The sequence below is a fragment of the Gossypium arboreum genome, chromosome 10, assembly GCF_025698485.1.
Source record: "Gossypium arboreum isolate Shixiya-1 chromosome 10, ASM2569848v2, whole genome shotgun sequence".
Taxonomy (NCBI): domain Eukaryota; kingdom Viridiplantae; phylum Streptophyta; class Magnoliopsida; order Malvales; family Malvaceae; genus Gossypium; species Gossypium arboreum.
In genome coordinates, this window is record NC_069079.1 from 76724663 (window position 1) to 76749788 (window position 25126).

Consider the following 25126-nt stretch of genomic DNA (forward strand, 5'->3'; position numbering starts at 1 on the left):
GGCAGCAGATTTAAGGATTCGAAGGCTCAGAACACCTCGACTGTGAGTGTAAGTAATGTTGGACAGGGTAGATCAGGGTGTCCATGGTGTGGTTGAGTTCATTATGGTCCTTTTCGGGCAGGCGAAAATGTTTGTTATAAATGCGGTGCTCCAGATCATTTTGTACGAGAATGTCCAGAGGTGGCTAACCGAGAGATAACACAGAGTGCTAGATCCAAAAATGCTCCTACTAGAGGCAGATCACCGAGGCAACCGGGAGTAGGAGCAAGTAACAGAGGTACCTCAAGAGATTTGGCTGTGAGACCAGATGTTAGAGCCCTTGCAAGGACTTAAGCTATTCGTGCACGCGAAGAGGCATCCTTCCCCGATGTGATTACGGGTGTATTTTCTCTATATGATATTAATGACATTGCTTTGATTGATCCGGGTTCAACTCATTCATATGTTTGTAAGAAATATATGTCTAGTACAAGTATGCCTATAGAATCTATAGAATTTGTGATTAAAGTATCGAATCCATTAGGCAAGCATGTATTAGTAGATAAAGTATGTAGAAATTGTCCTTTAATGATTAGAGGCTACTGTTTTCCGGCCGATCTCATGCTATTTCCATTTGATGAGATTGATGTGATTCTTGGTATGGATTGGTTGACTACACATGATGTGATAGTGAATTGTGGAAAGAAATTCATTGAGTTGAAGTGTAAAAATGGTGAAATTCTTCGGGTTAATTCAAAAGAGTCGATAGTTTATTTCCCATAATTTCATTATATACGCTTTAAATGTTTGAGAAAAGGGTATGAAGCTTATCTTGCTTTTGTGTTGAACACTAAAGATCCAGAATTGAAAGTTGAATCAGTGCATGTGGTATGTGAGTTTCCCGATGTGTTTCCGGAAGAACTACCAGGTTTGCCTCCTGTTAGAGAAGTTGAGTTTGGTATTGAGTTGATTCCAGGTACCACACCTATTTCTATTGCTCCTTATAGAATGGCTCCAATGGAATTGAAAGAATTGAAAGCTCCGTTACAGGAATTAACAGATAAAGGCTTTGTAAGACCCAGTAGTTCACCATGGGGTGCACAAGTGCTATTTGTGAAAAAGAAAGACGGATCGGGAGATTGTGCATAGATTATCGACAACTTAACAAAGTAACAATAAAGAAGAAGTATCCATTGCCTAGAATTGATGATCTGTTTGATCAATTAAAGGGAGCTACTGTGTTTTCCAAGATAGATTTTAGATCCGGATACTATCAGTTGTGAGTTAAAGAGTCAGATGTCTTGAAGACTGCTTTCCGGACTAGGTATGGTCATTATGAGTTCCTTGTGATGCCATTTGGCTTGACTAATGCTTCTGCCATTTTCATGGACTTAATGAACCGAATTTTCAGACCGTACTTGGATAGGTTTGTAGTTGTGTTCATTGATGATATCTTGATTTATTCCCATGATGAGACTGAGCATGCAGAGCATTTGAGAACAGTTTTACAGATTCTGAAAAATAATCAGTTATATGCCAAGTTCAGCAAAAGTGAGTTCTGGTTATGAGAAGTTGGTTTTCTTGGACATACTGTCTCAGGTGAAGGTATTAAGGTTGATCCGCGCAAGATTTTAGCCATTGTTGATTGGAAGAGTCCTAGAAATGTATCAGAAGTTAGAACTTTTCTTGGTCTTGCTGGATATTATAGGCGATTTGTAGAGGGATTTTCCATGATAGCTACCCCGCTGACAAGATTGCTGCGAAAGGATGTCAAGTTTGAATGGACCGAGAAGTGTCAATAGAGTTTTGACAAGTTAAAAGCATTGTTGACTACGGCTCCTGTTTTAGTACAACCAGAACCAGGTAAGGAGTTTGTGATTTACAGTGATGTGTCCATGAATGGACTTGGTTGTGTACTTATGCAGGAAGGGAAGGTAATTGCTTATTCCTCTAGACAACTAAAGCCACATGAGAAGAACTATCCGACCCATGATTTAGAGCTAGCTGCCATTATTTGTGCGTTGAGGATTTGGAGACATCATTTGTACAGTGAGAAGTGCCACATATTCACTGATCACAAAAGTTTGAAATATTTGATGACTCAAAAAGATTTGAATTTGAGGCAAAGAAGATGGTTAGAGTTGATTAAAGATTATGAGCTAGTGATCGATTATCACCCAGGTAAGGCAAACGTTGTTGCTGATGCTTTGAGTAGGAAATCTTTATTTGCATTAAGAGCTTTGAATACTAGTCTAGCCTTATCAGATGATGGTTTTATCTTAGCTGAGTTGAGAGCTAAACCATGTTTCTTGAAGAAATTTGTGAAGCTCAAAAAAATGATAGTGAGTTGTTAGCCAAAAGAGATCAGTGTGAGTCGGATATAGAGTCAGATTTTCAGATCAGTTCTGAAGGTTGTTTGATGTTCTGAGACAGGGTATGCGTACCGAAGAATGATGAGCTTATTCAAAATATCTTATAGGAAGCACATAGAAGTTCTTTGTCTATCCATCCAGGTAGTACAAAGATGTATAATCATTTGAAGAAAATGTACTGGTGGGTAGGAATGAAAAGGGACATTTCAGAGTTTGTTTCTAGATGCTTAATCTGTCAGCAGGTAAAGAACTAAACATCAGGTACCTTTAGGTTTATTACAGCCTGTGCTAATCCCTTAGTGGAAATAGGATCGAGTTACTATGGATTTTGTGACAGGATTGCTGCTTACACCGAAAAAGAAAGATGCAATATGGGTTGTGATTGATATGTTAACGAAGTTGGCTCATTTTATCCCTGTTCATATGGATTATTTACTTGACAAGTTGGCCGAGTTGTATATTTCAGAGATAGTCAGACTACATGGGGTACCGTTATCGATCATTCCAGACAGAGATCCAAGATTTACTTCACGGTTTTGGAAGAAATTACAAAAGGCTTTGGGCAAAAAGTTGAGTTTTAGTACAGCTTTCCATCCTCAAACTGACGGTCAGTCAGAGAGAGTTATTCAGGTACTTGAAGATATGCTTAGATGCTGTGTACTGGAATTTCAAGGCAGTTAGGAAAAATATTTACCATTAGTAGAGTTTGCCTACAATAATAGTTATCAGTCGAGTTTGAAGATGGCACCTTATGAAGCTTTGTATGGACGTAAATGTCGCACACCTTTGTATTGGATGAGCTTAAGGAAAATCAGATTCTGGGGTTGATCTAGTTAAGGAAACGAAGAGAAAGTAAAATCATCGAGATTGCTTGAAAGCAGCCTCAGACAGACAAAAGTCGTATGTAGATTTGAAGAGAAAAGAGATTGAGTATCAAGTTGGTAAGAAAGTTTTTTTGAAAGTATCCCCGTGGAAGAAAGTTCTCAGATTTGGCAAGAAAGGCAAACTAAGTCCACGTTTTATTGGACCGTTTGAAGTGATTGAGATAGTCGGACCATTAGCATATCGGTTAGCTTTGCCGATTGAGTTAGAGAAAATTCATAATGTATTTCATGTGTCTATGCTACATCGTTATCGTTCAGATCCGTCACATGTGATTTCTCAGACAGAGGTTGAGATTCAACCAGACATGACTTATGGTGAAGAACCAGTAAAGATTCTAGCTCGAGAGGTAAAGCAATTAAGGAACAAAAGTATTGCACTTGTGAAAGTACTATGGAATAGACATGGGGTAGATGAGGCTACATGGGAACTCGAAGAGGCTATGCGAAAACAGTACCCAAATCTCTTCACAGGTAAAATTTTCGGGGACGAAAATCCCTAAAGGGGGGAGAAATGTAACATCCCGAAATAGGGCCTAAACGGAATAGTGGTTTCGAAACCACAAATTCGAGGTAGAAAAATTTATTTTATTATTATTTTGAAGTTCATGATATGATTGCATGATTGTGTGAAAATTTTGTGATGAAATTCTATGCATAAAGTGCTTAAGTTGAGGTTAGGGACTAAATCAAATAATTTGTAAAACTTGCATTCTAGAAGTTTTTAGTATGAAATTGCTTTGGAATATTAGTTAGGAGGGTTTAAATAACAATTTGACCAATTTTAAGTTCGTGGACAAAGATTAGGACATGGAAGGAATTTTTTTAAAGTTTAGTAAGGAGGGGCAATTTGGTCATTTGGATATTAAATGAATTAAAAAGGGAAAAATAACACAAAATTTGTTAACATCTTCTTTAGTTGCTTCCGAATTTTTGCTGTCTGCATAGCTAGGGTTTCTTCAATTTTCAAGCTCCATAGTAAGTGATTCCAAGCCCCGTTTTTAATGTTCTTTACATTTTCGGAGTCTCGGTAGTTCGATAAAGCTTATGCTAGCAATAATTTAAGTTAGGGTTCATATTTGGAAAAATACCCATAGGTGAAAAGTATTTATTTTGATGTTTTATGATAGAATATGAGGTCTTAGATTATGTGAGACAACTTGTGCTACTCGGTTTTAGGTAAAAACGAGTAAAAGGGCTTAATCGGTAAAAATACCTAATAGTCATAAGTGCATGTTAGAGTGTGAATTTGATGCTTCCATAGAAGGGAAAAATGATCAGCATGTCATAAAACATAAGAATAAGGGATAAAGTTTAATTCTTGATCCTAGGGGCAAAAGTGTAAATATGCAAAAGTTTAGGGGAAAAAATGTATTTTTTGCAAAGTTTGAGTAAAGGACTGTTTTGATAAATGTGAATATTAAATAAGTTAAATTTGCTATTATAGATCAAGAAGAAAGAAATTTGGGAGTAGATCGGGGAAAAGAAAAAGTAAAGGACTAAATTGTAAAGTTTAGTCACATTTTGTATCGAGGTAAGTTTACAGTAAATAAATGCAATATTCTTTTATTTTACATTATTATTGTCAATTTACAGCATTTATATAGTTATTTTTTTGAGAATACTTAAAGTCGAATTAAAGGCGAAGTGATAGAGAAAAAGCATTAGAAAGCCCCGTTTGAACCTTAGGAATGTTAGGATATTGGGGTTGACAGGACAGGACAGGACAGAAATGAGCCATGTAAGTCCATATCAGATATATGGCTTTGGATACAGGAATGAGCCATGTAGGCTCATATTAGATATATATATGGCATTGGAGACAGGAATAATTCATGTAAGTCCATGTCGAAGACATGGCATTAGGCGAGATATTGATAGAGCGAGAACGACCTAGTATCCTTAGTATTCCGAGTGGTTCAACGGGTCATTATACATGTTAAATTACTGTGAATTATTAGCAAAAAGGGAAGGTAGATTATATTTATGAATAGTGAAAGGTCAGGTAAGAAAGAAGGTAAGTGAGTAAAGAAGAAGGTAGAAAATGAGAATGTAAAGAAAGTTTATGAGGCTAGGCGACATTATGTATATTTATTCATTATGTTGAATGTTGTAATTTATTTTCTTGTAAGCTTACTAAGCCTAGTGCTTACTCTCTTTATTTTCTTTTTCTTATAGTTTTTATCAAGCCACTTGGGGATCGAAGGAAACGTCGGAAACCGATCACTCTATCGAAGAAATCACATTGGTATAGTTAGACGTTTCGTTTTGTGTATGGCATGTATAGGAACTTGGTTTCTTTTGATATGATATGATCAATGAATGATGTGTAAATACTTGCTAGTGATTAACTAATAGAATGGCTGATGATATACATGTTTAATAGTATGTATGATTAAGTAGTAACTATCACATGAAAACTAAGAAAAATGTGAAAGTAACTTAAAAATAGATTCAAGTATCAGAAATAACATGATTTTGAAAAATCACAAGAAACTGTGGAGACATGGTTTGCTGGTGAATAATATATGAAATCAAATCTCATTGTGTCTATTTTCATATGGAATAAGCAAAATAGGTAAAGGTTTTGTATTTTATAAGATATATGATTTTTGGTGAAATAGGGCAGAGCGATTTCTGGATCCCCTGTTCCAATTTTAGAAATTCACCATAAATTTTACAGAAATAATTAGGTGGTGTACTTTATACGGTTAGAATTCTTATTGAATCTAGTTTTAATAAAAGCAAATGGTATAGCCATATGATTTTTTTACAGAGAGAAAAGTGGTTCGAAGTAAGTAGAGGTCAGTGCAGTCAAATTCTGAAACAGGGGTAACTTTAACTAATAAACTGTACTAATTGGCTAAGTCAAAAATTCTAGAAAACAATTACTAGATAGATATATGAGTCTAGTTTCATGAAAAATTTACGGATCTTAATTTCATGTTTTTAAACTCGAGAAAAAAATTTTTAAGCAACCATGATGCAGAAAAACAGTTTATTCCGAAAATTAAAATAAGTGGTTTAGAGTTGTTTAAAAGGTAAGATAAGTTTAGTAACACCTCAAGCTTGACTCCGGTGACGGTTTCGGGCGTGGGGGCGTTACAATTTCAATCTTTAAAATAGCTAGGTTTTGTTCTAAATTCGGTGGAGAAGAATTAAAAGATGATGATTTTATTTTGGTTTTATTACATTAACCTTTATTAAATAAATGACAATTTTAATGTTAGTTTATAAACACATAAATCACTTACTGGTTGTCCATACTTGTCCACTCACCTTTTAAATGGTTTAATTACCATTTGAGGCCACCATATTTAAAAACCAAAGCTATTTGACACTTTAAACTAATAGAATGTGTATTTTACACTTTACGCGATTTAGTCCTTTTTATGAAATTAATTAGCCAAACGATAAAATTACTTCACGAAACTTTCACACATACATACTATCATGCTGTAAACACTTAAAATAATATTAAAATAATTTTTTTAACCTTCGATTTGTGGTTACAAAACTACTATTCTGATTTGACTAAAAATGGGCTGTTACATTTCGTCCATTTAAGTTATTAAAATCATGTTTGTGTTGTTATAGGTCTTGATAAATTGTTTGATTAGGTAAAACCTTGATCATGTTATACTTGCATTACAATTGTGCGGTAACTAATGAATTAATTATTAATAATTTTGAAATTATAATTATTTGACACAATACTTAACTAGTGCATGTTTAATCTTCTAAGGTAGCCGAGGGTTAAATTAGTGATAGTATGAAATGGTAGATTAGTCTTGCACAACTTGCAAGATTTTTGTGATTAAACTGTTTCAGTGTAGGTATATATTGTTACCTCACTTAATCTTTTACTTGCTTATTACAATTGATTAATTTTTTGAACTGACATAGTGATATGTTCAAGAGATTAGTTAATTTAGTAAGTCTGTATGTGCTATAGTTAACAAATTACCAGGTTCCATGAATTTATTCGTAACAACATGAACATTGTTTTGGTAATATTAAGTTAAGAAATGTAAGTAATCTAACACAATCATGTCATCTTTATTAAAGTCATCTTTTGAACTCGTGCATTGGAACTTTTATTTTTATTTTATTTTATTTTACTTAGTCAAATTTTAGTTTTTAATCACTTCCTAAAAATCAAAATTTTTTTTTAATCACCAAAGTGTTTGGATTTCATTTCATAAATAAGTTTCTTAAACAATCCCTATAGGTACAATAACTCGACATTTATTTGTCACTTTATTACTTGTTACCATTGTGTACACTTGCACATTTCCATCGTTCCACTTTGGCATCCTTTCGAGTGAATGTTTGTTTGGATAAGATGAGTCACTTTTGGAAAAATTGATTGTTCAACCTACTTTCCTCTCCGAAATTTTAGAAGAATAGTTAAAAGATGTGCAGTGTGATACATATAAGCAGCATATGTCATCTAGTGAATCAACGAGCTTCAGCCTGAGAAAAGATGGTAAACTCTGATTTATGGGAAGGATGTATGTGCCTTCTAGAAATGGTTTAAGGCAAGAATTATTTAGGAAGTCTCATTAGGGACTCTTTTCACTTCATCTAGGAAGTGTTAAAATGTATCGTGATTTGAGAAGTTTGTATTGGTGGCCTAGAATGAAGAAAGAAATAACAGAGTATGTCTGAAGTTGTCTGACATGCCAACAAATTAAAGCACAACATCAAGTTCCCTTAGGCAAGTTGTACCCCTTAGAGATACCTGAGTGGAGGTGGGACAAGATCACTATGGGTTTTTTCAGGTCTTCCTATCAACCCTTCGAAGAAGAACTTAGTCTGGGTAACTGTAGATCAACTTACTAATTCAGCCTATTTCTTACTTGTGCTCACAAATTACTCATTGGAAAAGTTGGCCAAGCCCTACGTTTCTGAAATTATACATCTCCATAGAATTCCAACATCCATAGTTTTAGATCGAGACCCAAGGTTTACGTCGAAATTTTAGAGACAACTACAAGAATAGTTGGGAACAAAGTTACGATTTAGTATTGCCTTTTATCCTCAATTAGATGGGCAATCTAAAAGATTGATTTAAGCTCTGGAAGACATGTTCAGAAGTTGTGGTATAAATTTTGGGCTGAATTGAGAAAAATATCTTCTTTTGACAAAATTTGCATATAATAATAGTCATCCTACTAATCCGGGAATGTTACCTTTGATGCTTTGTATAGAAGAAGGTGTATATCACCCATCTGTTGGATGAGACTTAGTGAAAGGAAATGGTTTGGTCCTAATTTTGTACAAGAAATAAAAGAGAAAGTTTCAATGATTTGAAGTTGTCTAAAAATTGTTCAAGATCTCTAAAAAGATTCTGGCGATCTAAAAAGGAAAGAAATTTCGTTCGAAGCAAGTGACAAAGTATTTCTGAAGGCTTCTCCTTGGAAAAAGATCATAAGGTTCGGGCAAAAAGGAAAGTTAAGTCTACGTTTCATAGGACCATATGAGATTCTTCAATAGGTTGGTCTAGTGGTGTATAGATTGGTGCTATTGCAACACCCTAAACTCGGCCTAGACGTTATGGTCGAATTTGTGATGTGACATTGAAGTGTTTTTCCAAAACACGAATTGACAAAAATTCGTATTTTATAAAAACTTATTTAGATTCTAAATAAAAGGTTAGGATGACTAGTTCTTTGTGAAAACTCAAGTTATTTAAGCAAAATATTAATTATACTACTTTCTCAGATTTTAAAACAGTGTTTGTTGCGGAAGCTTTTAAAATGTATGGCGTAAGCGTGATGATTTCAAAAAAACATTGGTTTGTGCTTTCTTGAAAATACGAGTCCTATTGCTAACAGGTAAAATTAAAGTAATTAAATCCCCAAATTAAAATAAACTTTAAAAGGCCTTATTACATAACGAAAACCCAATATCAAATAAAATCTAAATTATAGTATTTTAAATAAATTAACTACGTCGAGTGGCTACCTTCGAGTCCTCCGTCGCCTCGATCCGTCTAAGCCTGGGGATTTCTTACACAGATAACAAATGGGTGAGTTTACAAAAACTCAGTGTGTGAAATCCCAAAATAACAAACAATCAGAGTAAACGCAATCTGGGCCAAGGCCCGTTAGTTCTGGTTAGGGCTTGAGCCCCTTTTTAAGTAACAATATCAGTTTGGGCCTAAGCCCATTTCAGTAACAGAGGCAGTCTGGGCCTTAGCCCATTTTACTACAGTATGCAAACAAAGAATCCTACCCAATCTAACCGCTACACACCATCTCTGTGCCAGCCCTACACACCATGTGGCGATAGAATTGACCCACCTAACCTTACACACCAAGTTGTACCGATTTCAGTACTAAAATAGTATTTACAGCAGAGCTGCCAGTAATAGGCTTATAGCCTTTCAATACACTTCCTCCAAAATCATATATCCCACCCCATGTAATGCAACATAATATCATATGTGTATGCAGAAATATCATGCTTAAAAACAATCATACATAATACAGAGGTATTTCAATCAATTTACCTCATAGGGGTATATTAGTCTCTTCATCAGTATAGGGTCTAAGTATACTTACCGACCCAATAGTAGGTCCACAGTCGTCTTAGGCGACCCGTGCAACCTTAATAGTCAAACATTAATAATAGGCCTTCAGCCCATATTATGGGCCCATGTAGGCCCATACTCTCATATGGCCCACTTAGCCTAGAAATGGCCTTAATCGTGTAGTTTACACAGCCTAGCCCACAATCTACCACACTTTGTGCAATTTTTCCGTTTGGGGCCACGAGCCCATTGGGCCCACACGGCCCAATTATGCCTATAATGGCCCAATACCGCTTCAGCTCATGAAATTGTTCATGGCCATCTCGTTGACTACACGGCCTCATTTTACCACTCGACCTGCCATACGGGCGGTTACATGTTTGTATGAAGTCGAGATGCACTCTTCAGTTTTTCCAGCTTTTGCTGTTTAACAACTTTTGCTGTGTGGTCACACACCTGTTTGCGAAAAGTGATACGAGTCCACGAGCACCACAGCCTACATGTATACACGACGTACAATCAGTCTTTATTCATTAGGTTTAACACCCTCTTAAAAACTCTTAAATCCCAATTGGTAACTGTTACCTACTTGACTAGACGAAGATGGTTTTAAACCGCTAGTTAGGATGAATTTCTAGATCCTTGATAAACTCTGCATTATAACTGCATTATGTTAACCAATACCATATATGCGAATATATTGAACCAAGTGAGACAACTTACTAAAATGTGGAACCAAAAAGGTTGGTAAAAGTATACGGCCTGCAATAACACACTCACAATCAAGGCACACGATGGACGATCACACCCCTGTTAGAGACAGTAGACAAAGATGGTTTAGAGGAGAATGCTATTATGACATAAAGAAAGAAAAGGGGAAGAATAACCAAGAATCCAAAGCAGTGGTGACAACAACCACAAGATTCGGCTATAAGCTAAGAAGAACCAATTTACCTAAATCAAACGCAGGGAGATTCAGCTTCAAGAGAAAAGAGTGGTCGGCTAGCAAGGAAAAGCAAAGATGTTGGCTCAGAACCCAAATGAAATAGGGCTAGCAGCGATTCAACAAGGCTATGGAGATTGAAGAATGTATTCAGTCAAAAGAGAAGTAGTTGAGAGAAGAAAACAAATGACCAAACAAGAGGGATACCATCTAAAGAGAAAGAGAGAAAAAAAAGTTTCCTAATCAGTACAAGCAAAGAAAAAGCCTCCAAAAGACCCGAATGGTCAAGTAAAACTCAGATACTACACAACAAACACTCAGAAGAGAAGCAAAAGAAAAGAATCAAAGCCAGCCGAAAGCCAATAAATAAAAACTAATCGGGATCAAGGGTACATGATCCTATGACCAAATTGGTACAAGGGAGACTCCCACATTCGGCCAACTACTACCTCTTCCCCCACTCCTTGATCCATTCCCCCTATTTATCCCTGAATCTCTCCTCTTTTTCCTCACTTGACCGATTCAAACTCCCTCAACTACTCCTCACCCGTCCAACCACTAGAGTCCCAATGCCATCCAACTACCCACATGGTCTTTTGCAAAAAGGGACACTCTTGCATGCAATAGGACTCGAACTCCAGTCCCTTGGCATAGAAACACGCCACTTACCACTAGACCAGCAGGCCTTTTTCTGACATGCAACCCTCTCATAAATTTAAGAAGCTTACTGTCAGAAAATAAGGGTTTATTCAAGTATGAGCAAAAATTGCTCAAGCCAAGGCTTTAACCCAAGACTTCCCAGACACTCCCAGAGCACCAAACCACTGAGGCAACCGTACATCCAAGTCGCATACACATAAAATAATTTTTAATAGGGTTTTTAGGATTTGGGGCGTTACTGCTGCCACTAGAGTTATCAAAGATACCTAATGTGTTTCACGTGTCCATGTTAGAAGATATCCATCCAATCCAGATCATGTGGTACAAAGAGAGGCACTGGAAGTGGATCTAAACTTATCCTATGAAGAAGAACCTATTTGCATTTTAGCTAGAGAAGTAAAAGAGTTGAAAAACAAAATATTCCTTTGGTAAAGGTATTATGGAGAAATCACATTACAAAATAAGCCATCTAGGAAAAAGAGAGTTCAATGAAAGAATGATATCCTTAGCTATTCACCGGTAAGAATTTCGAGGATGAAATTTTCTAAGAGGGGGGAATTGTAACAACCATCCAATGAATATTATATCAAGTTACTGTTTGGTGTGTAGTTGTCTACGCTAAGAGTAGAAAATGAGTTAGTTAATGGAGTAATTGTTTTTGGCTCTATGTGTGGCATGTTATATGGGATTCACCATTTGGAGAACTCCAGGTTTTGGCAAGCTTTAGGGTTTGGCAGATTCTTTTGTTAAGTTATCTACCAACCCTAGATGTTTTGGGTGAACTCATTAGTTTGTAGCCCGATAAATTTTTCTTCATGGTTAGTATATGTTATGATGACGTAATAAGTGATGTTAGAGTTAGTTGAGACCTACTTAGAACTGGACTAGGATATTGTAGATGATTTGATACTTAATTAACACTTTTTAAATTTCTAGAGCAATTGTGGGATCCTTTGACTACCTACTAAGTTTTGTTATTGGTTGTCTCTACTGTATAAGGATATTAGGCTAGCATGTTTATACATTTTGCTTTTATTTCTTCTTTTTCCTTGCATTTTCAATGAAGCTTTAGAAATTCTAAGTTAGAATCAGTAGTAAAGAGTTCTAGTATTTAGCTAACACCATATTAACACCAGATTATTGGTAATTTCTAGTAGAGCCTTAGGTCATTATTGATGGAATTTACTTATTTACAATAACGCATGCATAGGTTTTAGAATTGTTCTCGAGGAAGGAAATTTCTTGATTCTGGGTTGCATGCTATTGATTCATGCATGCATGTAAATTTTCAATAGTTTGATGATCTAATAGATGTATTTGTCTCTCTTTTAGCTCAATAAGCGAATGAAGGTCCATGCAACAAGGGCGGAAGACCTGATGAGTAGTTTATTGTGTTAGATTTTCTGGTGAATTCCTTCTTACTTCCTTGTATTTTAAATTATTTTGATGTATAAATTGTGTAAGGTAAGTATTTCTTCTCAATAATGTAATTTTGTGTTGTTTGGCAACTGGTGTTAAACTAGTATTGTCAATGTGTGAATGGTCAGTTCATGTTTTGATGTGAATACCCTCCTTACTATACAAGCTCATTACCATTTATATGTGAATTGTGATATTTCGATAGACAAGAAGGGGATATGTTTGTGATGCCTCTGGTAGAGCAACTATATTAAAAACCAAATTTACAGATCACGAGATAACCTACTTAATTAAGCAAAAATGATATGAGTTAAAAAGGTTTATGCACATGAATACATCTGACCGATATGACTCTGATTCTGAATTTTGGATTTGAGGTTGACACAAGGATGGGTTGTTTGTAAATTGTGCTCATTGTGTAAGTTATCGTTAAGTTGGTGCATAGTGACTGCCAATGTGTCATGTTAAGTTGGCATGTTGAGTCTGTCAGAGTTATGCAAATGCCTTTTGGTGTATCGTGACTAGTACGATTGAATCTATCTTAAAGGTTGAGTGTCATTATGAACATCAATGCTTGTCTACCAGTAGTATCTTGTATAATGTTGTGTTTTCTTTATTTATGGACCTCACTAAGTTCATATGAACTTATTTTGTTATCTTTTCCTTCTCAGGCATGTTGAAAGTATGAAGTAATTCTATTGATTGGGACTACACCAAAGTTACTGTCGTAGTAAGCTACTTGTCTAACTTTTGTATCATACATGACCTTTTTGGGGGTGGCAAGTAGATCTACTTTGTAATTGACCTGTATAATAGTTTACCTCTTTTGTCAAGATACGATTTTATGAGAATTTTTATAAACTTTTGATGTATGTATTTAATCTAATATATCACGGTTTATGAGGTCGTCTCATTAGCATATACGCTAAATGGTTTTAAATGTTGTTTTAACCGCTAATGATTGACTTAAAACTATTGTATAGGATTAACCCATCATTCGTTTTATATAACCTTGTAAACTTTTATAAGGCTTCTGCCAGATGTTTGTCTAAACATATTTCTATAGGCATATTATTATTTTAATTGTTATTTTTATTATATCGGGGTATTTGTTGAGACCTCAAACCTCTAAATAATTTTGAAGTATTTTTGTTAAACCTGTATGGTTTTACTTTATTACTTACCATACCTGGATCCAAATATTAGATAGGGCAAGGGTGTTATAGGTAATACCAATTTTGGGTTCAGTCCCGCCTATATGACTTCTTAAGGTCGTCAAGCCTCGGGTTTTAAGTTTTTCCTATCCCAACTAGCTGATCCATTAAGAAACCCTACATAAAAGCTAATTATTCTCACATCCACTTGTTAATCTCCCATTATCGGATTAGTTCCCTATGGATCTAGCACACATCATGAACTTGATGAAAACTATAAACATTAAAAACAAATCAAGAAAAAAGATGAGAAAAATCCTGATATATTAATAGTGGCGCGAATGGTAATCCGTTGAATAGTTTGGTGTATCCACAATTTAAATTCCTACAAAGAAAGAAATAACAACTAAACTAAAATTACAACTAGAAAGAAAACCTAAATTACAAGTAAAAAATAAAACTAAATAGTAGACAAAAGATTAAAACCTAGTAAAAACTATCCATGAACTATGCAGAGCAATACTATTTATAGGCTCATGGTTGGCCATCAGTCATTGGCCTAATTTAGTTGACTAATCTTTGTTAAAGTTTGTTGTGTGAATGAAAAAACCCTTGACTTATTAATTAGCTTTCCATATCAGTCGCGACACCTTCTGGCCTATGTTGTGACATAGTTGGTAGTCTATTGTCTTGGGCGTGTCTTCAGGGCTATGTCATAACTGTAACACCCCTAACCCATATCCGTCGCCAAAATAGGGTTACGAGGCGTTACCAGATAACACACCTGATTTACATACACTTAAGCATTCATAATCGAATTTCATTTAAAACATTCACAATGTCCCTAATAAGGCTCTACGAGACCTTAAAACATGTTTAGAAGGGGTTTGGGACTAAACCGATAACAGTCACAAACTTTGGGAAACATAGAAAATTTTCAAAGATATAAGGGTCACACACTCGTGTGAACAAGCCGTGTGCCTCACATGGCTACCAGACACGCCCGTGTCATAAGCCGTGTGGAAACAGGGCATACATACTGACTTGCACCACATGGCCGAGGACACACCTGTATGCCATGGTCGAGGGAAAATTAGGGAGGTTATTGACTTGGTCACACGGCCGACCACATGCCTATGTGCCAGCTCGTGTGCCACACACGACTAGTAGAGACACCCGTGTGTCTAGGCCTTGTCAAAACTATAGTGTGACAGCCTTAAAACGACCCTAGTCGAAATGTGGTTTCGGGACCACAAAACCAAGGCATAAAAATAATTTAATATTTATTTTATTGCCTATAATGTGTGTTAACTCATGTGTGATATTTTTTATGCTTTGATTTAGAATTATAGATGTGAATTTCACTAGAAAGGACCTAGTAATAAACTTTGAAAGTATGAGGGAAATGTGTGATGACTAATTAAAGGATGCATGCAAAACAATGGACTTGCATGTCAAATTTCCCCCATAGCTAGTGGCCGGCCATGACAAGGATTTATGGGCAAAAATCATGTCATGAAACATGTTTAGTAAATGGGTTATGATGGAAAGAATAAAATAAGGGTTATGGAATAAACAATTAATGTTAGTAGATGAGAAACAAAAAAAAGTGTCCATCTTCCTCCATAGCTTGGCGAATGTCCTAAAGGAAGAAAGAAAAATTTTGTTCATCTCTTTTCACTCTCTTGTTGGCCGAAAATACTAAGGTTAAGGAAGGAGTTTTGCTTCATACTTGGTTTGGAAGAGGATTAGGAAGAGGTTGGCTAAACTTGCATCAAGATTAAGGTATGTTTGAGGTTCATGCATGTTTTTAGTTGCTAGCTTAATGTTCTTGTTAGCCCATGGTTCAAATCCTTGTTATGTCATGGGAATGAAATTCGCCAAAGTGAATGTGGTGTTAATGCCATTGCATGTTAAATAACAAGCTTGAAAGTGATACATGTGATGGAGGATTGAAGATTCTTAGATTTTCTTTTAGCATTTTTTGAATGAGATACTAAGTTCTTTGTTTCACCATGACCAAATTGAAATGGTGTGGTGTTGTGGTATTCGGCCATGATATATCCATAAGTATAATTCATGCATGTTGCATGGTAAGTAAGATTTAAGCTTTGGAAATGTGTATATATTTGGATATAAGCCACTTGAGAATTCGGCCCTTGCACCTACATGAATATATGTTTGCACATGATGGATTGGTATGACATATATACTAATTCAAAGTGTATATTTGCTTGTGATGATGTGTTGATTATGAAGTAAATAAGAGATGTGCAATGAATTACGATATGTAATGTGTTAGTAGTAAAATGTATGCTGTTTTTTTTTGTGTGGTATTAAGTGTATATTCGGCCACATGAGGGGTAATTAGTGTGCATGCATTCGGTTTGAGGCAAGCATATTGATGCCTATTCTTGGCTTAGAAAATTGACTAAGAGGAATATTAACTAATGTGTTGAGTTCGATTTATGATTTCGTACATATACAACTTTGATGCCTAATGTATATAAGGGCCAAGTACTTTGAACTTCACGTTGATGTTTGAATGTATTGAATTGCTTGTTGTGATGTAAAAATGTGCATGACCATTGTGTATTTGAGCTAAAGGATGGCCATATGACCATTTACACTCCTTGTCATATTCGGCCATAAGCTATCATGATGAGATTTTAATAAGTTAAATTTGTGTAAATTAGCTCAAGAGCAAAGGGGAGCTAAATCCGATAAAGGGAAGGAAAAAGTAGTTGAATAGCCGTCGAAATCGCTCGACAACATCCAAGGTAAGTCTTGAGTGATGACCCTACTTGAATTATATCAAAATTATGCTCCTTGTTTGTGTGGCCATTGAGCGAAATAGTAAAGGTTGATAGATATTTTGTGTTAGAGCTTTAGTAACGAAAATGAACTATGGACGTGTCTTGAATATTGATATATATGTAAGTGAACATTGGAAATATATCCGGGCTAAGACCGAAGGCATTCGTCTGCGAGTTGATATATCCGGCTAAGACCGAAGGCATTCGTATGCGAGTTGATATATCCGGGCTAAGACCAAAGGCATTCGTGCGAGTTGATATATCCGGGCTAAGACCGAAGGCCTTTGTGCAAGTCACCAAATCCGGGTTATGACCGAAGGCAATCGTCTGATCGCTATATCCGGTTAAATCCGAAAGTATGTGATTCGAAGTGAGCAATCTTGCTGTGAAAATTTCAGCTTATACACTTGTGAAAATTCCAGCAATGAGGTATGTTTGTATGTGCTTGTACTAATTGAATTCTTACAAGTAAGTATGCGCTAAGTTGATAAACGAGCTACCGGCCTTGGGCTAAGTTGTTCTTTTGTGTATGAACATAAGGGTCGGTGATGTGAAATAAGTATGAGTATGGGAATGTGAATTAGTAAAGTGGTTTAATTAGCCATGTGAATAAAATACCTTAGTCAAAGCTGATTTCATTGCTTGAGACTTACTAAGCATTAAAATGCTTACCCGTTGCTTTGGCTCTCTGTTTTATAGGTTTCGCTCATTAGCTATCGGATTCGGGATCAAAGAAGTCAAGTCATCCACACTATCGAAGCCCCATTTTGGTACAAATTTTGGTTGAACTTTGAAATGGCATGTATAGGACCATCCTTTGTTGAAGGTCATGTACCTTCGGTTTGTGTAAACTTGGATAGCCATGCGAAAATGGCTTATATCGTTTTAGCATAGAACTATAATCGTTTGTATGTTGACCCTTATGAGGTATGGAATTATTTTGAAACGATTAGCCATTGGAATGGTTAATCATGATCACGCTTTGTGCTATGTATGTAAAAAGGGCCAATTGAATCATGGAAAGTATGAAATAGGTAAAGCCTACTAAAGGCAGATGCTGACAGCAGCAGTGACGTGGATGTGAAAAATCACTAAAAATAGTAGGAATGGTATTAAATAGCAAATAAATTATGTAAGTGTACCTTGATGAATTTACTTTCATATGGAAGAAACGAAATGGTCATATGAGTTATAAGTTAACAGATTTTAAAGTTCTTGTGAAATAGGGCCAGAACGGTTTCTGGATCCCCTGTTCCAACTTTGGAAAATCATTGTAAATTAACCAGAGATAATTAGGAGTCATTCCATATATGTGTAGATTCCTCTCTGAGTCTAGTTTCTATAGAAACAAACGGCATTAGTATTGAAGCCCTGTACAGGGAGATATCCAATTCGTAACGCACAAAGGTCAGTGTAGTCGATCCCTACAACAGGCGAGACTTTAACTAATAAACTGTACTAATTGGCTCGACCAAAAATTCTAGAAAAAAATATGTAGATGGACATATGAGTCTAGTTTCAGGAAAAATTTACGGAACTGATTTTCGAGTTGTAAAACTCAAGTTATGAATTTTAGAGCGACTAGTACTCAGATTGGCAGCTTGTCTGAAAATTGTCAATAAGTGGGTTGAAGTCTGTTAACACCTCGCGTTCGACTCCGGCGACGGTCTCGGGTTCGGGGTGTTACAATTTTATTGGTATCAGAGCTACGGTTTAGTCGATTCTAGGACTACCGTAATGCGTTTGGGGTCTAGCTATACATGCCATTTTATGTGATTATATGATAGTGTGGTGATTTCGGCGTTTGAACTTGTGTTTATTTATAGTAATGGATCCCGATCCCAACCGAAGCGATAGCGATGATGTGGAGAGTGTGGCGCTGCTCCCGCACAAGGGACAGCGCCGGCGGACTCTCAACCTGTTGCTAGCAATCCGAATGACGAGGCTAGACAAGCCTTTTATAGCGTGATGAATGATTGGTTCAACCAATACATTCGAACTAATCTGGTTGTTCCACAACCTCCATTCCCAACAAACACACCCCGCACCTACAATGCCTCCGGTAATTGACCAAATAAGGTCGAATAAGCCCCAGTTGATAGAATCCGAAAACATGGGGCTACTGAATTTAAAGCTACGGATAGTGATGATGCCGAGCAAGCGAATTTTGGTTGGACAACACGATCCGGTACTCGATGAGCTATCTTGTACACCGATGAATGCCTAAAGTGTACCATCTCCTTGCTACGTGATTACGCCTACTATTGGTGGAGTACTCGACTTCTTGTGCCCATGAACAAGTAACTTGGGAGTTCTTCCAAACCGAGTTTGGAAAAAGTATATCGATTAGAGATTTATGGACCAAAAGCGAAAGGAATTTCTCGAACTTAAACAAGGTTCCATGTCGGTTCTGACTATGAGCGAAAATTCGTGAGGCTTAGCCGACTGGCGAAATGCATTTCTTCAGAAGCTGTGATGTGTAAACGCTTCGAAGATGGACTGAATGATGAGATAAAGCTGTATGTTGGCATTTTGGAAATCCGAGAGTTTGTGACTCTCGTCGAGCGAGCGTGCAAAGCCGAGGAGTTTAGTATGGAGAAAAGGAAAGCGGAAGCGGGAGCAAGGGAGTTTCGTAAGAGGTATTCGGGGAAGCCCTTCCAACAGTCATCAAAGAAACTTAGAGATGGCTTAGGCCGATCTAGAGACACTTCGGGCTTTTCTAGACGAGATCGCGATCGACCCCTGTGACCACGAATCACTTGATCGCCAGATGAGTGGGAATGATCGACGAGAGAGGACGAGTGCGATGTTGTGGCAAATGGCATTTTGGAAGTGAGATTCCGTGACCGCTCTGTTACAAGTGTGGATCAGTTGACCACTTCATTAAAGATTGCCCGAGGTTGTGCGAGCAGAATGTAGATCGGAGTGGGAAGCCGGGTACTACCACCGCTTCGAGGTAGACCATCCGGAAATACGGGCAAGGCTAGTGGTGGTCGAGAGGATCTAGAGATCTTGCGACCAGATCCGAGGCTCGCGCTCCAGCTAGGACTTATGCTATCTGGCGCGCGAGGATGCCTCCTCGCCGGATGTTATTACGGTACTTTCACTCTCTTTGATACTAATGTGATTGCTTTGATTGACCTGGTTCTACTCATTCTTATATATGCGAAACCTTAGCATCCAAAGAAGACTTTGCCTATTGAGTCTCTCGAGTTCGTAATTCGGTGTCAAATCCTTTGGGTCGTTATGTGCTGGTCGACAAAGTGTGTAAGAAATGCCCCTAGTAATTGAGGTACTGTTTTCCGCGGACTTGATGCTTTTGCCGTTCGATGAATTTGATGTTATTCTTGGGTTGGATTGGTTGACCGTGCATGATGCGGTTGTGAATTGCAAAAGCAAGACTATTGATTTGAGATGCGCAAACAACGAGATGATCCGAGTTGAGTCTACGAACTTGAAGGGTTGCCGTTGTAATATCATCAATGTTGGCCCGAAATATGTAAGAAAAGGGTGTGAAGCATACCTTGCGTATGTACTTGATGATAAGGAGTTAGGAATAGAACCCAAATTTGTGCTTGGTGGTTTGTGAATACCGGACGTTTTCCCAAGAATTGCGGGTTTGCCACTGTTCGGAGATAGAGTTTGGCATTGAGCTTGTACACAGGACCACACCGATTTCGATAGCTCCATATCGTATGGCACCAACGAATTAAAGGAGTTGAAAGCTCGGTTGCAAGAGTTGATGGATAGAGGTTTTGCTCGCCTGAGTTTTTCACCTTGGGGTGCACCGGTGTTGTTTGTGAAAAGAAGGACGGAACCATGAGGTTGTGCATCGACTATCGTCGACTTAATAAAGTGACAATAAAGAACAAGTATCCGTTACCACGTATCGATGATTTGTTCGATCAAGCTGAAGGAGCCTCGGTGTTCTCAAAAATAGATTTGAGATCGGGCTATTATCGATTCTTGAATCCGAGATTCGGACATACCCAAAACCGCCTTGAGCGAGATATGGTCACTACGAGTTCTTAGTGATGCCGTTTGGGCTCACTAATGCCCTACGGTATTTATGGATTTGATGAATCGGATCTTGGATCATATTTGGATCGGTTCGTAGTTGTGTTCATCGGCGACATCTTGGTCTATTCAAGAGATGAGACCGAACATGCGAGCACCGAGATTAGTGTTGCAAATTTTACGGGATAAGCGGTTATATGCTAAGTTTAGCAAGTGTGAGTTCGGTTAAGAGAGTTAGCTTCTTGGGTCACGTGGTATCTGCATCGGGTATTCGAGTCGACCCAAGCAAAATTTCAGCCATACTTAACTGGAAACCTCCAAGAAATATTACTGAGGTTCGGAGCTTTTTGGGACTTGCCGGTTACTACCGACGGTTTGTAAAAGGATTCTCGATGATAGCCACACCCATGACGAAACTGCTTCAGAAAGATGTCAAGTTTGAATGGACGGAAAAGTGTCAGAAAAGTTTTGACCAATTGAAAACTCATTTGACGGAAGCTCCAGTACTAGTACAGCCCGAATCTGGCAAAGAGTTTGTCATCTATAGTGACGCCTCCCTACTTGGGTTAGGTTGCGTATTGATGCAAGAAGGTCGAGTTGTGGCCTATCGTCGAGACAATTAAAGCCACATGAGAAAAATTATCCGACCCATGATCTCGAATTGGTCGCCATCGTATTCGCCTTAAAGATATGGCGACATTACTTATTTGGTGAGAAGTGCCATGTGTATTCGGATCACAAAAGTCTCAAATATTTGATGACTCAAAGAGACTTAAATCTGCGACAAAGACGTTGGCTCGAGTGTTTAAAGGATTATGAGCTGGTCATTGACTATCACCGGGAAAGGCTAATGTGGTTGCGGATGCCTTAAGCCGAAATCCTTTGTTTGCTTTACTGACGATGAATGTACACTTGTCTATCCTACCCGACAATGTGTTAGTAGCGAATTAACAGCCAAACCATTGTTGACTCATCAAATTCGTGAAGCTCGAAAAGTTGATGAGGAGTTGCGTGCAAAACGGGCTGAGTGTGTTACGAACAAGGAATCGGAGTTTCAAATTGATGATGACGATTGTTTGAGGTTCGAAGTCGTTTGTGTGTTCCAAAGAATTGAACTTATTTCGATAATTCGAGCGAAGCTCATTGTAGCCGAATGGCAATCCACCGAGAGTACGAAGATGTACAATGAGTTGAAACGTCGGTTTTGGTGGCATGGTATGAAGCGAGACATCTCCGACTTTGTTGCAAGATGTTTAATATGTCAACAAGTGAAAGCGGAGCACCAAGTGCCTTGAGGTTACTTGACCGATCACGATACCCGAGTGGAAATGGGATCGAGTCACAATGGACTTTGTGTCCGGACCGCCGTTGTCGACAAGTAAGAAGGATGCAATTTGGGTTATTATTGATAGACCGACTAAGTCGGCTCACTTTATCCACAATGCGTATGGATTTTCATTGGATAAACTAGCTGAATCGTGCGTTTCTCAGTTGTGAGATTACACGGGTACCGATTTACATTGTGTGGGATAGAGATCCGAGGTTCACCTCGCGATTTTGGAAGAAATTACAAGAAGCATTGGGCACCAAGTTGCATTTCAGACCGCCTTTCACCCCAAACCGATGGTCAATCCGGCGTATAATTCGGATACTTGAGGATATGTTGAGATGTTGCATCCTCGAGTTCGGTGGTTCGTGGGAACGGTACCTACCTTTGATTGAATTAAACTTACAACAATAGTTTTCAATCAAGTATTAAGATGGCGCCTTACGAGGCTTTGTACGGCGTAAATGCCGTACACCATTGTTTTGGACCGAGCTCGGTGAGAACAAAATTTTTGGAGTGGATTTGATTAAAGATGCTGAATGAAAGTAAAAGTAATCCGTGAAAATCGAAGATAGCCTCCGATCGTCGAAATCGTATGCGGATTTGAAACGAAAGGACATTGAGTATCGGTGGGAGATAAAGTGTTTCTTAAAGTTTCGCCGTGAAAAAGATACTCGATTCGGTAGTAAGGGCAAGTTGAGCCCGAGATTCATTGGGCGTCTGAAATCTCCGAACGAGTTGGCCCGATTATGTATCGTTTGATCTTGCCCCCGAACTTGAAAAGATTCTAACGTCTTCCATGTTTCAATGCTTCGACGCTATAGATCTGATCCGTCGCACGTAATTAGTCCATCGAGGTTGAAATTCAAGCCGATATGAGTTATGAAGAAGAACCGATTCGTATCCTAGCTCGTGAAATGAAAGAGTTGCGAAACAAAAGGGTTCCACTAGTGAAAGTGTTATGGCTCAAACACGGGATAGAAGAAGCTACTTGGGAACCCGAGAACTCTATGAAAGAGCAATATCCAAACCTATTTACGGTAAGATTTTGGGACGAAAATCTCTAAAGTGGGGAGAGTTGTGACAGCCTTAAAACGACCCTAGTCGAAATGTGGTTTCGGGACCACAAAACCAAGGCATAAAAATAATTTAATATTTATTTTATTGCCTATAATGTGTGTTAACTCATGTGTGATATTTTTATGCTTTGATTTAGAATTATAGATGTGAATTTCACTAGAAAGGACCTAGTAATAAACTTTGAAAGTATGAGGGAAATGTGTGATGACTAATTAAAGGATGCATGCAAAACAATGGACTTGCATGTCAAATTTCCCCCATAGCTAGTGGCCGCCATGACAAGGATTTATGGGCAAAAATCATGTCATGAAACATGTTTAGTAAATGGGTTATGATGGAAAGAATAAAATAAGGGTTATGGAATAAACAATTAATGTTAGTAGATGAGAAACAAAAAAAAAGTGTCCATCTTCCTCCATAGCTTGGCCGAATGTCCTAAAGGAAGAAAGAAAAATTTTGTTCATCTCTTTTCACTCTCTTGTTGGCCGAAAATACTAAGGTTAAGGAAGGAGTTTTGCTTCATACTTGGTTTGGAAGAGGATTAGGAAGAGGTTGGCTAAACTTGCATCAAGATTAAGGTATGTTTGAGGTTCATGCATGTTTTTAGTTGCTAGCTTAATGTTCTTGTTAGCCCATGGTTCAAATCCTTGTTATGTCATGGGAATGAAATTGCCAAAGTGAATGTGGTGTTAATGCCATTGCATGTTAAATAACAAGCTTGAAAGTGATACATGTGATGGAGGATTGAAGATTCTTAGATTTTCTTTTAGCATTTTTTTGAATGAGATACTAAGTTCTTTGTTTCACCATGACCAAATTGAAATGGTGTGGTGTTGTGGTATTCGCCATGATATATCCATAAGTATAATTCATGCATGTTGCATGGTAAGTAAGATTTAAGCTTTGGAAATGTGTATATATTTGGATATAAGCCACTTGAGATTTCGCCCTTGCACCTACATGAATATATGTTTGCACATGATGGATTGGTATGACATATATACTAATTCAAAGTGTATATTTGCTTGTGATGACGTGTTGATTATGAAGTAAATAAGAGATGTGCAATGAATTACGATATGTAATGTGTTAGTAGTAAAATGTATGCTGTTTTTTTTTGTGTGGTATTAAGTGTATATTCGCCACATGAGGGGTAATTAGTGTGCATGCATTCGGTTTGAGGCAAGCATATTGATGCCTATTCTTGGCTTAGAAAATTCGGCTAAGAGGAATATTAACTAATGTGTTGAGTTCGATTTATGATTTCGTACATATACAACTTTGATGCCTAATGTATATAAGGGCCAAGTACTTTGAACTTCACGTTGATGTTTGAATGTATTGAATTGCTTGTTGTGATGTAAAAATGTGCATGACCATTGTGTATTTGAGCTAAAGGATGGCCATATGACCATTTACACTCCTTGTCATATTCGCCATAAGCTATCATGATGAGATTTTAATAAGTTAAATTTGTGTAAATTAGCTCAAGAGCAAAGGGAGCTAAATCCGATAAAGGGAAGGAAAAAGTAGTTGAATAGCCGTCGAAATCGCTCGACAACATCCAAGGTAAGTCTTGAGTGATGACCCTACTTGAATTATATCAAAATTATGCTCCTTGTTTGTGTGGCCATTGAGCGAAATAGTAAAGGTTGATAGATATTTTGTGTTAGAGCTTTAGTAACGAAAATGAACTATGGACGTGTCTTGAATATTGATATATATGTAAGTGAACATTGGAAATATATCCGGGCTAAGACCCGAAGGCATTCGTGCGAGTTGATATATCCGGGCTAAGACCCGAAGGCATTCGTGCGAGTTGATATATCCGGGCTAAGACCCGAAGGCATTCGTGCGAGTTGATATATCCGGCTAAGACCAAAGGCCTTTGTGCAAGTCACCAAATCCGGGTTATGACCGAAGGCAATCGTCTGATCGCT